The sequence below is a fragment of the Oryctolagus cuniculus genome, chromosome 3 (assembly GCF_051225735.1).
Source record: "Oryctolagus cuniculus isolate XC-2025 breed Fujian yellow rabbit chromosome 3, ASM5122573v1, whole genome shotgun sequence".
Lineage (NCBI taxonomy): Eukaryota > Metazoa > Chordata > Mammalia > Lagomorpha > Leporidae > Oryctolagus > Oryctolagus cuniculus.
The window spans coordinates 159,817,391-159,833,748 of record NC_142869.1 but is presented as its reverse complement, the minus strand read 5'-3'; the positions used below and the strand labels follow the sequence as shown (position 1 = coordinate 159,833,748).

The following is a 16,358-nucleotide window of genomic DNA, read 5'->3' as shown; positions in this document are numbered from 1 at the left end:
ATTTCTTTGCTTGAAATGAATGAGAAACAAATAACATGGAAAATGCCTAAATGGATCCTAGGCTCATTAGTCATGGAGGAATAAGGAAGGGGGTGCTGGGTCCAGGAAGACCAGTGAAGCCTGCACTTCAGGGAATGTATAGTGTAGAGGACAAGGCTGTATAATGCATTACATTTCAAACTAACATTGAGATTTAAAATGGGCATTGCACTGGAAGCAATAGTTAAAAATGCAAGCAAAGGAGTGATTGCAGCTTAATTAAATCACAGCAGATGATATACTTATTTGATTTAAGTACCCAGAGAAAAGAAATTCCTATTTTTACTTTATAATGAATTCATGTTCCAAAAAATGTACTCAGAAAAAAAATCACATTGGAATTGAAGTCAAAGAGAGACCCAGCTTAAAATGCAAGACAATTCTTTGTAGAAAATACATTTGATTAAAGAAGAGAAAACATGAGGCAGAAATTAATATAAATGGAAATTTAAGAAAAAAGTCAACAAAAGGTTTGATTATTGCCTTTCAAAGAGTTATAACTTTTAAAAGATCTTTAAAAATAAACCTGCTGACAGAGTAGAAAACTGAAAACATTGACTGAACAGGAGTTATGAAAACAATTTTTTCTGTATTGCCTTTAACAAGAAAATTAAAGGGAAATGCACAATTAAGAAACAATTTACATAGGCTGTGAGGGGGAACAAAGAAAGGAAGACAACTGAGGGTGAATCTTTCAAGGGAAATGGCACTTGAACAATACTGAGTCTATTGACAGGGAGTTAAGTCTGGTAAACATGGATGTCCTCCTTTGCATTACTGCATTGCTTCCCATAAGACTCCCTGCTATACCCCTCCCTGCTCCAATCGAACTGCAACCACAGTGTCCTCTTACCAGCTTCAGTCATAGCATGCTACTCCTCTCCTCAAAGCTCTTAGATGGCTCCCCCTTTCCTTCAAGACCCTCAGGATCCCCTCCCAGCCCACTTTTGACTGCCTATCCTATCCCTCCTCCCTGGATCACTGTCTAGTCATGCCATCACCCTTCAAGTTCCTGCAACAGACCAGCCTGTGCCTCCCTCCAGCTCAGCATTTCTCAAACGGCAGCCAAGACCCTTTCAAGGAATCTATAAGGTCAACACAAAACAAACAATGAAAAAACTTCTTTGGAGTTCTCCATAAATTTTAAGAGTGAGACCAAAACTTCGAGAACTGATGTTAATCTAGTTAATCCACTCCAGCTCTTCTTTTCTACATCTTATAGGCTTTCATGTGTAAGAAGAGAGGGGGTGCTGGGGAGCCAATGCAATCTCCTAGTAGCAGGAAATAGCCAGAGGTCTTGAGTATAATGTCCTTTGCCTCTTCAAAGCTTTCAGTGCAACATTCTTTATCCACCTGGATACTGTTACTTACCCTCTCCGTATTTAAGGCTAAAGTTTAAGGCTGGCGTACTGGTGACTCATTTTTTCTAGCCTGAGCCACCGCTTGGCTGCCCAGGCTGAATGTCATCCTCTGCTGGCTCTACCAACTGCTCTGGATCTGCCGGTGTGTTCTGTCTGTCCTACGTGTCTTCTGAAATACTTGCCACTGGGCCTCTTGTTCTGCTATGGTGACTCTCCCTGGAGGTTTGCCAGCTTGCTACTCCACAATTTCAGGTCAGTCTACACCACACAGGGTCAAAGACAGCCCAGGAAAGCTACATCTCTGGGCTTTCCTCCACCCGGCCATAGTTCATTTGCGGGACTGTGCTCCAGATTGGAATCTGGCAGCCAGCATGCTTGCCTCCTTTCAGAGGCTCAAAAACTGAGAGGGAGAATGGAAGGGCACCTCTGCACTCTGCATATTATCTCGGTTAATTAAAGGTTGTCAGTACTTAGCTAGAGCCAAAACCCAGAGAGGAAAAATGCAGAAAGACATCTGTTTCCCTACCTCTGACTCTGATACTCTCCATCTCCTCCCAAAATTCCTGGGTTTTACCCCAAGGAGGGCCTGACACTGTAAGAAGAGAGGATACTGTGTAACTGTTCCTCTGAGTTCTCCAAACTTAAGGAGCTATTGTCCTGCTGCACAATCCAAATTTGTATATCAGCAGTAGAATCTTATTTGTATATCTCATGCAAAAAATTTTAAATTCATCCTAACAAGTGGAAACCTCCTAAAAACTAAGGTAAATATAGGAGGTAAGAAGGAGGAAAAAAGAAAATTATATTATTTATTGTCAAAAATATCACTTAAAATATATTTATTAACTGACTTAATTAATCCTCACATCAAACTTGTCAAACAGGTGCTATTGTGACTATGATTTCAGAAATGAGGAAACTGATGCATATGAAGGTATGTAACCTTGTTTATAAAATGACACCACTAGGACTCCCACCAGCCCTGTCCATAAAGCTTATGCTAATATGCCTTTTCTAGAAGTTTTTGTAATTAATTCTTATAAAAAGAGGAAAGTAAACATTAAGGCTTCAAACACAATATGTGACAGCTTGGGAGCTGGTGGGGTGCCATTGGAAAGCCGATGGCCAAGTGGGGTGAGGGCAACGCACACTGGATCACGGGGGAGCAGACAGACGCCACCAACATCAACAACTGGCACTGGACAGAGAGGGATGCTTCAGATTGCTCCACTGATAAGCCAAAAACACTGTTCCCGGCAGTGCACCTGCAGAATGAAGAGGGCAAGTGTGGGGTGACTGAAGTGAGTAAGCTTGATAGAGAGGCATCCATTAACAATCGCAAAGGCAAAGTTACCTTCTTTTATGAATGGAGCATCAAACTCAACTGGCCAGGAACCTCGAAATCAGGAGTACAATACGAGGGACGTGTACAGATCCCCAATTTGTCTGATGAAAACAGTGTGGATGAAGTGGAGACTGGTGTGAGCCTTTCCAAAGATGAGCCTGGGCTGGCGCCATGGCTCACTAGGCTAATCCTGCACCTGCGGCACCAGCACACCGGGTTCTAGTCCCAGTTGGGGTGCCGGATTCTGTCCCGGTTGGCCCTCTTCCAGGCCAGCTCTCTGCTGTGGCCCTGGAGTGCAGTGGAGGATGGCCCAAGTCCTTGCCTTGCACTCGCATGGGAGACCAGGAGAAGCACCTGGCTCCTGGCTTTGGATCGGCGCAGTGTGCCAGCTGCAGCAGCCATTGGGGGGTGAACCAACAGAAAAGGAAGACCTTTCTTTCTCTCTCTCTCTCTCTAGCTCTTTCTCTCTCTCTCTCTCTCACTGTCCACTCTGCCTGTCAAAAATGAGCCTGACACAAATCTTGTGGCCTTAATGAAGGCAGAAGGGGCGGAACTTCTAAAAGAAGCACTGGGAGTTTACATCAGCATTCTCATAGCAGAGTTCACCCGGGGCATGATCTTGCCTACAATGAATAGAGTCAATAGACCCAAAGCGAGAGCCAGCACGGAAACCTGTGGAACTCAAGGCTAAGTCCACTCCTCAAAAAGCCAGGCCAGTCCTATTGGTGTCAAAATCCCCACTTGGAAGATCACTCTTAGAGAAATATTCCTGGTGCCACCGGAGGAGCTCTACAGAGGGCTTACCACCCAAGCATTGGTATAAGCCTTCACCCGTGCTCCTGCAATGTTAGAAGCAGACGAAGGAGGGAAGTTTCACATGGTAAATGGCAATGTCTCTGGGGAAATTTCCTATATGGCCCCTGAGAAACAAAGGTTTAAATCTTGACCAGAAACCTTGACCAGAGGAGCACTTTGCCACCATGACCTTGACTTTCATTGACAAGAAAGGAGAGCTGTGCATGGAAGGCACAGGCATCCCTGCTCCTGAGGAAGAGTGGCCACAGTAGGGCTGGCAGTGGCACTACTCTTAGGACATCAAACAGATCTTTGGCTCTGGAGTATACTTATTGTAGCTCCAGCCTGCCCTACACTTCAGCCATCTCCTGAGGGGGGCTTGTGACTGGCAGGATTACACCCCCAATCCCCTCCACATACACCTTGGATTTGTCCTTGTTTTCTGTGGGGTGGGCTTAGAGGGTGATTTCTCTTTTGTGTACATATGCTGAACAAACATAATTTTAAAAACATGCATGTCTAAGGAAAAAAAATTCCAGTGGCAAATCATCTGAGACAGATTGAAGCCATGTATTTCTTAGGAGTGTATAAGTGGCACAGTCTGCAGAGAGAAACCTGGCATTATTCTGGGTGTGTGCTCAAGGGTTACAATCAACCCTAAGATCTCAGTAGCTTAAAATCTGTAAAAGTTAACCTTTTGTTCACCTCACATCTCCCCCCTCTGAGTTGTGAGAACTTTCTCTCTCATACAGTCATCCAGAGACCCAAGCCAGTGGAGCTGCCACCACTTTGTAAAGCTGCACCATCATAAGCTTGCAGCTTCCTTGAAGATTTTGTTAGGCGAAAAGAGAAGCATAAGAAATTTGCGGCCGGCACTGTGGCTCAATAGGCTAACCCTCCACCTGAGGCACTGGCACAATGGGTTCTAGTCCCGGTCGGGGTGCCGGAATCTGTCCCGGTTGGCCCTCTTCCAGGCCAGCTCTGCTGTGGCCAGGGAGTACAGTGGAGGATGGCCCAAGTGCTTGGGCCCTGCACCCCATGGGAGACCAGGATAAGTACCTGGCTCCTGCCATCGGATCAGCGCGGTGCGCGGGCCGCGGCAGCCATTGGAGGGTGAACCAACGGCAAGAGAAGACCTTTCTCTGTCTCTCTCTCTCTCTCACTGTCCACTCTGCCTGTCAAAAAAGAAAAGAAATTTTCACAGGCTTTTCATTACCCCAGCATAGAAATGACACACTTAGCAGTTGCTAATATTTCACTATGAGGACTCGCCCTAAGGATTTATCTGATTGCAAGGGGCCCGGAAATGTAGGGGAGTAAAAGAATGTTCAGTCTGTCTCTGTTGCAGCCCCATGTACATGACTCACTCATTTGGCCACCTGCTCCCTCCTAATTTTAGCTCTTTATTTTCCAAGTTGCTTTTAGGTACAGGATGAATATTATCCTCTTTTAGAGATAGCTTTATTTCTTAAAGCTAGATTAGAACAACATTGTAAGTGTTTTTTTTTTTTTTTGAAGTTTTATTGTTTTGGAAAGCAGAATGACAGAGAAAGAGGAAGTGTCAGAGAGAGAGTGCTCCCATCTGCTGATTCACTTGCCAAATACCCCCAATAATTCAGTATAGGCCAGCCTAAAGACAGGAGCCTGGAATTCCATCCTGGCCTCCCACATGGTGGCAGGGACCCAAGTATTTGGGCCATCATCTGCAGCCTCCCAGGCACATTAGCAGGAAGCCAGATTGAAAACAGGTAGAACTCAATCCAAGGCACCTGATATGAGATGCGGACTCACAAGCAACAGCTTAATGGACTGAACCACAATATCTGCCCCCATTACAAGATCTTTATAAATCTTCACTCAAGACTAAGTTACAGATCATGGTAATGTTTTTAAGGAAATACTTGTTAAGAATAAGGCATCAAGCAGAGGAAGGGTGGAGGCGCCAGTGATTGCAGATTCCACAGCTGCCTATAATCACTTTGCTTCTTCTTTAAATACACGAGTGACTTAAGCATCTACATGTGTAGCTGCTAACTCTAATTACAATGGACAGGTTTCTAATTCCAAAATTCCTGTTGTTTCCGAGCTGTAGTCTCGAATAGCAAAAGCTTGAAAATCTGAACATTAATACAGAGTACTTAAAACATTGTATAAATGTCCCTGAAGACGCTGATGTTTTTAGGAAATGAAAGGACATAGTGCCATCTGGTGGGTGGTCATGAAAGGAGAATTTGGGAAATCGCTTACTGAGGAATGTGTAAACGTGGGAGCTTTAAAATATTTCTGCCATGGTGGTAATTAAGTTTCCAAATAAAAGCTTTGCGTGCTTTGAAACTGAGATCTGAGAACCGAAAACCTCTTCTCAGAATACAGATAAATAGAAGATTATGACTTTTCAAATTACCATTTCTCATTGGTAGCTACCCATATGAAACCCAGGTAAATTAAAGCAGGTTCTGATAATGATGATATCACAAAAGAGGCAAATGCTCAGTTTTAGAAAGTTTGTGAGCCATAGGCCAGGATCTTTACTGCCGGCCTCAAGTCCTCTGGACACTTACGGCTAACTGGCCACCAGGGGGCTCTTCTTCACACTTACTTGTTGAAAAATTTATGGCTATCTTAATTATTTGTTGAAAAATTAATGGCTGGATTTTTTTTTTTTGACAAAGGCATGAAAAATAAAAGATTTTGAATTTTTAGCTTTCAAGTATTTGTGCCCCATGTAACTAGATGGCACTTTTCTCACAAATTTAATATTATGTCCTTGGGAAATTAAGTTTGGAACTTTAGTCGTTTTTGAAAGGTGAACAGCAGTTTTGTAATGGGCCTATTCTGGCATCTCACCCTGACCCTGTCTCCCAAGTTTCTCTATGATGTTCAGTAGCCAGGAGAGAATGGAAGACCTTTGTTGGATAAAGAGAAGGGTGCAGATGAACACTGAGACCTCCTGCCAAGTTACCCATTTGTTATCATAGAGTCCCCTTAAGCTAGGATCGTTTTTATCTCTTTTCTTTTTTTTAATTATTATTTTTTAAGTGTTCAGAGGCCCATGTTTCCTTTAAAAAAAGATTTATTTATTTATTTGAAAGTCAGAGTTACACAGAGAGAGAAGGAGAGGCAGAGAGAGAGGTCTTCCATCTGCTGGTTCACTTCCCAGATGGCCACAACAGCCAGAGCCGTGCCAATCCAAAGCCAGGAGCCAGCAGCTTCTTCCAGGTCTCCCACATAGGTGCAGGGGCCAAGGACTTGGCCATCTTCTACTGCTTTCCTAGGCCACAGCAGAGAGCTGGATTGGAACCAGCCAGGACTCGAACTGGCGCCAATATGGGATACCAGCACTATAGGCAGCAGCTTTACCGGCTACCCAGAAGCGCCAACCTTATCTCTTTTAAGGACTCACTTTACCTGCTTTTGCCTCATATGTATACCAAACTCGTGTATTTTATAGTGTCCAAGTACATACGGCAAAAAGTTCTATTCAATAGGCTTTTGCAGTTAAGAAAGATGGAGAACGTGGACTCTTAAAAAAAAGAGAAATTTATTTTATTTATTTGAAAGGAGAGAAAAAAGAGAGACAGAGAGGGACCATTGCTGTGGCGTAGTGGGTTAAGCCACCGCCTGCAGTGCCAGCATCCCATATGGACACCAGTTCGAGTCCCACCTGCTCCACTTCCGATCCAGCTCACCGCTATGGCCTGGGAAAGCAGTAAAGATGGCCTAAGTTGTTGGGCTGCCGCACCCACGTGGGAGACCTGGAAGAAGCTCCTGGCTCCTGGATTTGGATCAGTACAGGTCCGGCCATTGCAGCCAATTGGAAAGTGAACTAGAGGATTAAAGACCTCTCTCTCTCTCTCTCTCTCTCTGCCTCTCCTCTCTCTGTGTAATTCTGCCTTACAAATAAATAAATTTTTAAAAAGAGAAGGAGAGAGAGAGAAAAAAATATATTCCATCTGCTGGTTCACTCCCCAAGTGACCATAATGGCTGGATCTGGGCCAAGTCCACACCAGAAATTCCATCCAGGTCTCCCATGTAGTTGGCAGGGGCCAAGCACTGGAACCATCTTCTGCTGTTTTCCCAGGCACAACAACAGAGAAGTAGATCAGAAGTGGAGCAGCTGGGATTCAAAACCTGTGTTCATATTGGATGTCAGCATTGCAGGCAGTGGCTTAACACACTGTAGCACAGTGCTGATCCCTGAGAGCCCAAATGGTAACTCAGATTCATTCTTTTCTTTTTTTCTTTTCTTTCTTCTCTTTCTTTTTTCTCTCTCCTTTCTCTCTCTCTCTTTCTTCTCTTTTTTAAGTCTTTGTACTTCCTTGGCTATTATCTCCCTGTGTCCCATCCCTACACCCTCCTCCTCTAGCAACCACTAATCAACTTTCTTTTTCTATAGATTTGCCTATGTTGGACATTTCATACAAATGGAATCATAGCATGTGATCTGTTGTGACCAGTTTCTATCATTTAACAAAGTTTTCAAGGTTTGTCTGTATTGTGTATGTATCAGCCCTTCATTGTTTTCATGGCTGAATAATACCCCATTGTCATTACAGACTACCTTTGTTTACTCATTCAACCTATCAATGGACATTTGGGTTATCTCTCCCTTTCAGCTATTATGAATAATGCTTCTGTGAATGTTAACACACAATTTTTCTGTGTGGACACATGTTTTCATTTCTCTTGGGTATATAACCAGGAGCAGAATTACTAGGTCATATGAAAACTCTATGTTTAAAATGGGATTTCTTCTTTATTTATTTATTTGACAGATAGATTTAGACAGTGAGAGAGACAGAAAGGTCTTCCTTCTGTTGGTTCACTCCCCAAATGGCTGCTACGGCCAGAACTGTGCCGATCCGAAGCCAGGAGCCAGGTGCTTCCTCCTGGTCTCCCTTGCGGGTACAGGGCCCAAGCACTTGAGCCATCCTCCACTGCCCTTCCGGGCCACAGCAGAGAGCTGGATTGGAAGAGAAGCAACTGGGACTAGAACCCGGTACCCATATGGGATGCTGGTGCCGCAGGCAGAGGATTAGCCAAGTGAGCCACGGCGCCAACCTCTAAAATAGGATTTCTAAGACTTGTTTTGTTACTTTTTCTGTGTATTGGGGCATGTTATCCCTCAGTTTCTTTTCTCTTAGTGAAACTAATGGAACATCATGATTGTCTTAAAGATTAAAAAATTACTTGAAATTTCATAATAGAAACATCATATGTGCTTATTTTTGGGGTCAAATTGTAGATCCTCTTCCTTAACTATTTTATGAGAATTCTCAAACCAGAGTGAATACAGAATTGTCTCAGATTGGGTTGGGTCTGGACAACTTGTCCTATGTTAGCCTGGCTCTACTTATCATTTTCTGTTTTCCCAAAATATCTACCCCCATCATCTCCTGTGTTTGAATTTTTGCTTTTTGCCTTCAGCGCCAAATAGGGATTTATAAATAGCCCTTATTCTTTGCATTGGCAAAAGTTCAAAGTTCACCTAAACACAACCTTTGTAGAGGTCTCAGTCCCTTGCAATATAGTTTGCAAACACTTGGCTTCCTGCTTTCTCATAAACTTTGGGGAAGTTTTTTTTCCTTGTTTCTTGGCCTTACCCTTAGCCTGAGTGTCCTGTCCTATAAGTCTCCATCACATGGCACTCGAGGAACTAATTGTTTTCTGCACCACTTTTGGTAAGGATCTTTTGTGCGTTGAGTCCGTGCCGTACAGCTCTCACCAGGCTGTGGTATCGTGACTCTTTCTCTAGTAGCTAGTCGAAGAACACAGCCATGTTTCAGCTGTATAGGCTGCTGGGGTAGTAAGCTCCCAGGTCGTGAAATGCTCTATGACCCACACAACTTTGGGTCTTTATTTTATCACCGCAAAAATTGCTGGCTTAGCTAAAGACAAAAACATGTTTATAGTTAACTTTCTAACAAATACACCAAATTATTTTTGAACAGAGAAGATAAAAAGAAACTGTACTTACTGAGATCTTGCTGGGTGGCAGACACTACATGTTTTAAGGAATATTTTGGTACTGGACAACTTGGGAACATGGTATGAAGTTCCTTATATCCTGGATAGTATGACTGCCTGTTACAGAAAGTTTCAGGAGTTTGATGGCCATCATAGAAAGTTCTGAGGGGCCAGCACTGTGCTGCAGTATGGTAAGCCTTTGCCCATGGTGCTGTTTTGAGTCCTGGCTGCTTCACTTCCAATCCAGCTCTCTGTTATGGCCTGGGAAAGCAGTAGAAGATGACCCGAGTCCTTGGGCCCCTGCACCCGCATGAGAGACCCAGAAGTTCCTGACTCCTGGCTTCGGATCGGCCCAGCTCCAGCTGCTACAGCCAGTTGGGGAGTGGACTGGAGGATGGAAGACCTTTCTCGGTCTCTCCCTGTTTCTCTAACTCTACCTCTCAAATGAATACATTGTTTTAAAAAATCAAAACCTGTTGTACCACAGCATTGGCCCCAATAAAGCTTCTTTTAAAAAAAAGAATGTTCTGAAATACCCAAGCACATGTCTAAACACACACATGGTCTCGCATGGTTCTAGAATTTCTATAGAAAAGACCTCAAGGGGCCAGTGCTGTGGTGTAGCAGGTGAAGCTGCCGCCTGCAGTGCCGGCATCCCATATGGACACCAACTCAAGGCCTTGCTGTTCCACTTCCAAGTCAGCTCTCTGCTATGGCCTGGGAAAGCAGAAGATGGCCCAAGTCCTTGGGCACCTGCACCCGTGTAGGACACCTGGAAGAAGCTCCTGGCTCCTGGCTTTGGATCAGTGCAGCTCTAGCCATTGAGGCCATCTGGTGAATGAAGCAGCAGATGGAAGACCTCGCTCGCTCTCAGCCTCTGTCTCTCTGTAACTCTGCCTTTCAAATAAATAAATACATCTTTAAAAAAAAAAAAACCTCAAACCTAGCCTTGCCTATTGTGTTCAGGCACCCACAAACCAAGCTGGGCAACCAGGGTCCCTTGAAGGAGGCTGGTGCAAAAAAGGGACCTCATATCCTGTTAAGGAAGATGTGAAGGAGCAGGCTAAGCTGATAAGTTGCCTAAATGTCAACAGGAATACAAGGGTGAAGACTGCACTTGATTTTCCTTCTATCACTCCCTATCCCCTAGGCATGCAAATGCTATGGAAGGAAAAGGTTGGGATGTGACAGAACTGTTTCTTGGGGCCTACCTGCTCTTCTGTGAGAAATCCCTCTGATCATGCAGTGCTAAAGGAGTTCTCCCAAGAGAGGAAAAAAGAACAAGAGTTCTGCATTCCAGGAGTGGCACAAGACATGAGAAAAGGGGACTAGGCAAACTTTGGTCATGGGACCTCGCAAACAGGAGAAACCGACTCATCAACCAAGCACGGGCTCAAAATCTTGATATTTTGGATATTATTATACATATGAAATAATTATATGTTTTGAGAAGTAAAGCTTAAGCAATATGGGTTATGTGAAATTAACCTTCACAATTAATTTTACAACAAAAAACTAAGGCTAGGTGTGATTACTTGCCTAAATGCACAGAGATAATAAATGGCAGAACCAAGAGGCAAAACAAAAAATCCAGAGCCAAGAATCCAAACAAGGGCTGTCTTTCTCCTACATATGTAAAGTTTTTTTTTTTTTTATTTGAAAGGGAGAGATACACAGAGATGGGGGAGACAGAGAAATAGATCTTTCATCCATTGATTTACTCTTCAAACGTCCAGAACAGCTGAGTCTGGGCCAGACCAAAGCCAGGAGCCTGAAACTCAATCTGGGTCTCCCATGTGGTGGTAGTAGCTCAAGTATGTCGGCCATATCTTGCTGATTTTCCACGCACATTAGCAGGGACCTGGATAGGAAACAGAGCAGCTAGGACTTGAACGAGCTTTCCAATATGGGATGCCAGCAGCTTAACCCACTGCACCACAATGCTGGCCCCTCCCTATATCTTAAAGCTTCTCCAGACACTAAAGAGTCAATAGAGCATAATCTATACACATACATAGCATTATGAATAATAATAAAAAAGCAATGCAAATTATTCAACTGCTATATGTTTTGTGATCTGCCTGTATTTTCTTTTTTCCATTGCATTTTAATCAGTGAAGATAAGTCGGGGCTCTATGCACTTGTGTCTAGATTTCTTTAATCCCCAGGATGAGAGTTAACTGGATTCATTTCAAAATCCTCAACCAACAAAGGAGTTAAACTGGACTGTCCCAAAGGTGATATAAATGGAGGCTTTGGGAAAGTGATCCAACCAAGTTGCTTCCAGTGATGAAATAAGAGGAGGACTGTGGATTTCTTCAAGTGGTTGAATTCGGTATTCTGGAAGTAACAAGCCCTTTTCTGAGAATGGATGTTTGAATACAAATGAGAATTGACCACTAAGTGCCATGTCTTGAGCATCTTTTGTAAGACAACATTTTTAAGAGGAGTGTGTTGGGTCGGCCTGCCCAAGGAGGCTGGCAAAGAAACAGTGCTCAACTGCTGTTAAGCATTTGGAAGATTGAGCAGTCATCCATGTTTGAGTTTATGTACAAAATGGCCCTGAATATAGTAAACAGAAGGACTCAAGAGCAAAATGGTCATTCCCATGGGCCTTCGCCTATTTTCCCAGGAATATGTAAGCCCTGGGAGAGATAGAGACAGAGGTCTTAGATCCACTGGTTCACTTCCCAAATGGACACAATGGCCAGAGCTGCACTAGTTGGAAGCCAGGAGCCAGGAACTTCTTCTGGATATCCCAAGCAGATACAAGGACCCAAGCACTTCTATTTCTTTCCCAGGCCATAGCAGAGAGCTGGATTGGAAGAGGAGCAGCTGGGATTCTAACTGGCACCCATATATGATGCTGGTGCCATGAGATCAAGCTACTACACCACAGGGCCGGCCCCTGAATTAGTTTTAAAAGCATGGGGATGAACTATATTGCAGTACTTTTCATACAGCTAGCATAAATGAAAGGCCTCAATTTTTCATCAGAGGCTCGTGAGTTGTGTGGATATGACAAATTGTTCAACTTTAAGGTCTTTTTTAATCTATAAAACAGAATGATAATAGAATCTCAATTATGTGTTATATGAATAGAAAATGAGTTTTTGTCTATTTGGACATGAAGCCATGTTCAAGTCACAAATTGTCAAACTCAGTGATAAGTCTAGGATCAGTTACTGCCTGTGGGTATCCTCTTTGGAGCTGACAAAATTCCCAGGGCTTACATATTCCTGTCTATAACTCTATCTCTCAAATAAATAAATAACATCTTTTAAAAAAACTAATTCAAGGGTCTGTCATCAAAGGTTACATAAACAAATTGCTAACCAGCCTAAACAGGATTATAGCGGAATTCATTCTTTTTTAAAAAAATATGGATTTTCAGTTATATGTAGGGTAAACAAGGTTGTTCATAAACAGGAGTATTGTAGAATTTAGTTCAATAGAAAGAACAATTGTAAGAAAAGATACCTTGCACTAAGTTTAAAGAGAGGCTTACAGATAATAAATGCTATAGGAATTTGGGTTGGTGCAATGGAAAAATCATGAGGTAATGAGTTAGAAGATATCAGTTCTAATTCTGACAACTGCTGTGACTCTTTCAGCTCAGAAATTAGGTTCCTAATGTCTCTGTGCTTCACATTTGTCATTTCAACACTGTTGATAGTTGTATGCTCCCTTCTTTAATACTACATATGCAAAAATGTTTGCAAAACCTAATGAACTATGTAAATAAAATGAAAAACTACTATTTCCTCATTTTCATTACTGCCATATCTTCCTGATTCATGACAGCCATGAAAGGTAATTTTATGTGTCAACTTAACCAGGCTATAGTACCTACTTGTTTTGTCAAACACAAGTCTAGATGTTTCCAGAATATTTTTAAATGAGATTAAATCAATATACTTTAATGCAGATTTTCCTTTAGCCAATCAGTCGACTACCATAAAAGGCTAAAGCTCACCCCAAAAGGACTGTTCCAAACTGAAGTCTGTGATAAAAACTCCTTAGAGAAGTTCCAGACTACCCACCAGTTCATATTTACCAATCCCAACAGTCATGGGATCCAATTTCTTAAAATCGCTCACTCTTACTCTGGATCTTGTGCTCTCTCTCTCTCTTTCTCTCTCTTCCTCTGTCCATTCAATTATATATCAATTATATATGTACATATATATATGTATATATATGAGAATGGAATTGAAAGATACTTTCTTTGATGCAGAAAAACTTGGATATCTGCATTTTTTTATAATGTACAATTTCCGTGACCATATTGAAGACCCCTCATTCACCCATAGACATACACACACACATACACATGTATATGTATATACATATACATGTATATGTATACAACATACAGTATAAACCATTGTGTATATGTGTGGTTCTGTTTCTTTGGAGAACTTTAATACAATAGCTATCCTGAACCAGGAACATACTTTGATAAGAAAAATGTGGAAAGTAGCAAAAAATTTTCATAAAGTACTAGTTTACTCTAATGTACTTTTTTGGCCATTTTAAAAAATATTTATGAGGTAACAAATAATGGAGCATACGTTCATAATAAAGCTTTCCTTTATTCCAAGGAAATAACCACACTTGATATACTGCAGGAGGAAATATGATGACACATATTTGTCACTGTTGTTTGGAGTGGCTGATTTGCCTGTTGTGATCTGAATTTGCGCCTTTGTTCAGAGTTGTACCTTGCTTTGCCACACCTTCCCTCCCAGGCTCCCCTTCTCCAAATGAACTTCAGGTACAATTCTATGTCCTTTCTAAGATGAAATACCCAATTCCTTTAGCTGAAAGTGGTCACTACTTTCTGAACTCTTTTATACTTTTCCTCACTGCATGACCTGAATTACAGTTATTTGTGTGTTTGTGTTGTTCCCACCTACAGGAGTAACAATCCCCTTGAGGGTGGCATTTACTGATAAACCATGGTTTTCACCAGAGCCCAATGTAGGCCTTTTGTAGAGGATGTGTTGATAAACATGTGCTGAAATAAGACTTCATGGGTCATTTCAGTGTCTGGAGTTTAAGCTTTTCTCTTTAATTTGCATTATAACAACTTCTATAAGTGATTTCTTTCAGAGTGACTGTAATCTTTTATGTATGGCAGTGATCTGGTGGTTCATACTTATTAGATAGTGAAGAGAGGAATGGAAAGCACCAGGCTTCAGCAACCTACAAAACTAATTTGAAAATTGTCTTAAAATTATGCTTTAAATGAAGGAATTTTAAGAACAGAGGTAGTAAAATATCACAGGTTTTGAAGTATACACTCGTGACTGCACAGTAACCAAGGCACTTCCTTGTTCTCACATGAAATGCTTTTGATATTTGTTAATGATATAAACCAAACAGCTAAATATGTAATGAAAGCAAAGTACAAATATCTGTGTACCCATCAAATGTTTCATTTCCCCAAGATATTTCTGTGCCCTCAATGAACAGTGTGTACTTTTCATCTAAATTCAGAACACTTTACTAACTTCACAATATGTGAACAGACACAGTAGCACAAAGAGAATGGGTTCTCACTGGTAAAAAGCAGAACTGAGAGCTATTTTAGATCCCAGCTTTTTAAAATTCCTACTTAGCATGTTTGACAATGAATATTCCTTGTACATCATAGGAGAATTCATCAAAATAGTGTGGTCAGAAAACAGATTTGCTTTTCGAGTTCCTTCCAATTAGATTCACATTTTAATGCATTTAAAAGTTCCTAAGACCAGAATTACTTTACATGAAAGTATTAACCTGCAATGTCTTCAATTCACTGAGCCAATATTGATGGGTTGATAACATGTACTATGCTCAGCACTGAGAACTCCTTCACAAAGAAACATAGCCCCTTATTCACAAGAAGACCCGGGTTTACTGGGATGGGATGGACAAACATACCAAACCAACTGGATAGTCTTGCTTGTTGCTTAAAGCTAGGTGTTGACTCATCATGGTAAAATAAATGATCTCTTTTCCTGTTCTGTAACTGAAAAGTAAAGTTTGCTTTCTCTTTACATTTATAGGTGATTCTCTTCAACTCAATACACACAAACAAAACTCTTCAGAAAGAAAGTTAAATTGTTTAGGTTCAGGCCCCCTGAGGAATATTATACTTCCTCACCTTATGGGGTGTGAAGAAGCAAGAGACTGGGCCTAGAGGTGATTTCCCAAGGTATGCAAAGACTTGGGCCCTTGGGGCCAGAGCCGCCTGCAGTGCTGGCAATACCATATGGACACCAGTTCAAGTCCTGGCTGCTCCACTTCCAATCCAGCTCTCTGCTATGGCCTGGGAAACCAGTAGAAGATGGCCCAAGTCCTTGGGCCCCTGCACCTTCATGGGAGACCTAGAAGAAGCCCCTGGCTCCGGCTTCTGATTGGCACAGCCCTAGGCTTTGCAGCCAGCTGGAGAGTGAACCAGTGGATGGAGGAAGACCTCTCTCTCGCGCATGCGTGCGCGCTCTGCCACTCCTTCTCTCTCTGTGTAACTCTTTCAAATAAATAAATAAATATTTAAAAAAAAAAAATATTTGAGTCCTACCCCCATTCAGAATCTAAGAGGATGGCAGGAACTCTGATAAGAAATGCACATAGGTGGTGGCCGGTGATTCAATCTCCATTGTTGTGGCCCTGTGAGCCTTGGAGCAGATTCCTAGTGCTGAGCTGAGACTGGAGGAAATGTACCACTCCAGTACAGAACAGCCTTCTTTCATCTAGGCCAAATTAGCTGAAGCAGTCGGCATGAAAATGAAATATCTAGAATAAACTCAAGTCAAAAATCCCTTCTTTAGTATGATATAGTATGAATTATATAATACCACTG

At 42.1% G+C, this 16,358-nt stretch overlaps 2 long non-coding RNA genes and 1 pseudogene across 2 annotated transcripts in view; 2 read left to right on the top strand and 1 right to left on the bottom strand.

Annotated features, from left to right (window-relative positions):
• The first annotated feature begins 1,514 nt into the window (after positions 1–1,514).
• On the top strand, positions 1,515–15,696 carry LOC149127574 (uncharacterized). The gene is made up of 3 exons (XR_016231758.1): positions 1,515–1,652; positions 2,285–2,334; positions 15,562–15,696. It is a non-coding gene; the product is annotated as an uncharacterized LOC149127574 (long non-coding RNA).
• LOC100338811 (activator of 90 kDa heat shock protein ATPase homolog 1 pseudogene) lies at positions 2,522–3,878 on the top strand (annotated as a pseudogene).
• The window catches only part of LOC149127573 (uncharacterized), a 42,492-nt gene continuing 37,258 nt past the window's right edge, over positions 11,125–16,358 (bottom strand). The window contains exon 2 of the long non-coding RNA XR_016231760.1: positions 11,125–11,369. This is a non-coding gene — a long non-coding RNA (uncharacterized LOC149127573). The remainder of the gene's footprint in view (positions 11,370–16,358) is intronic.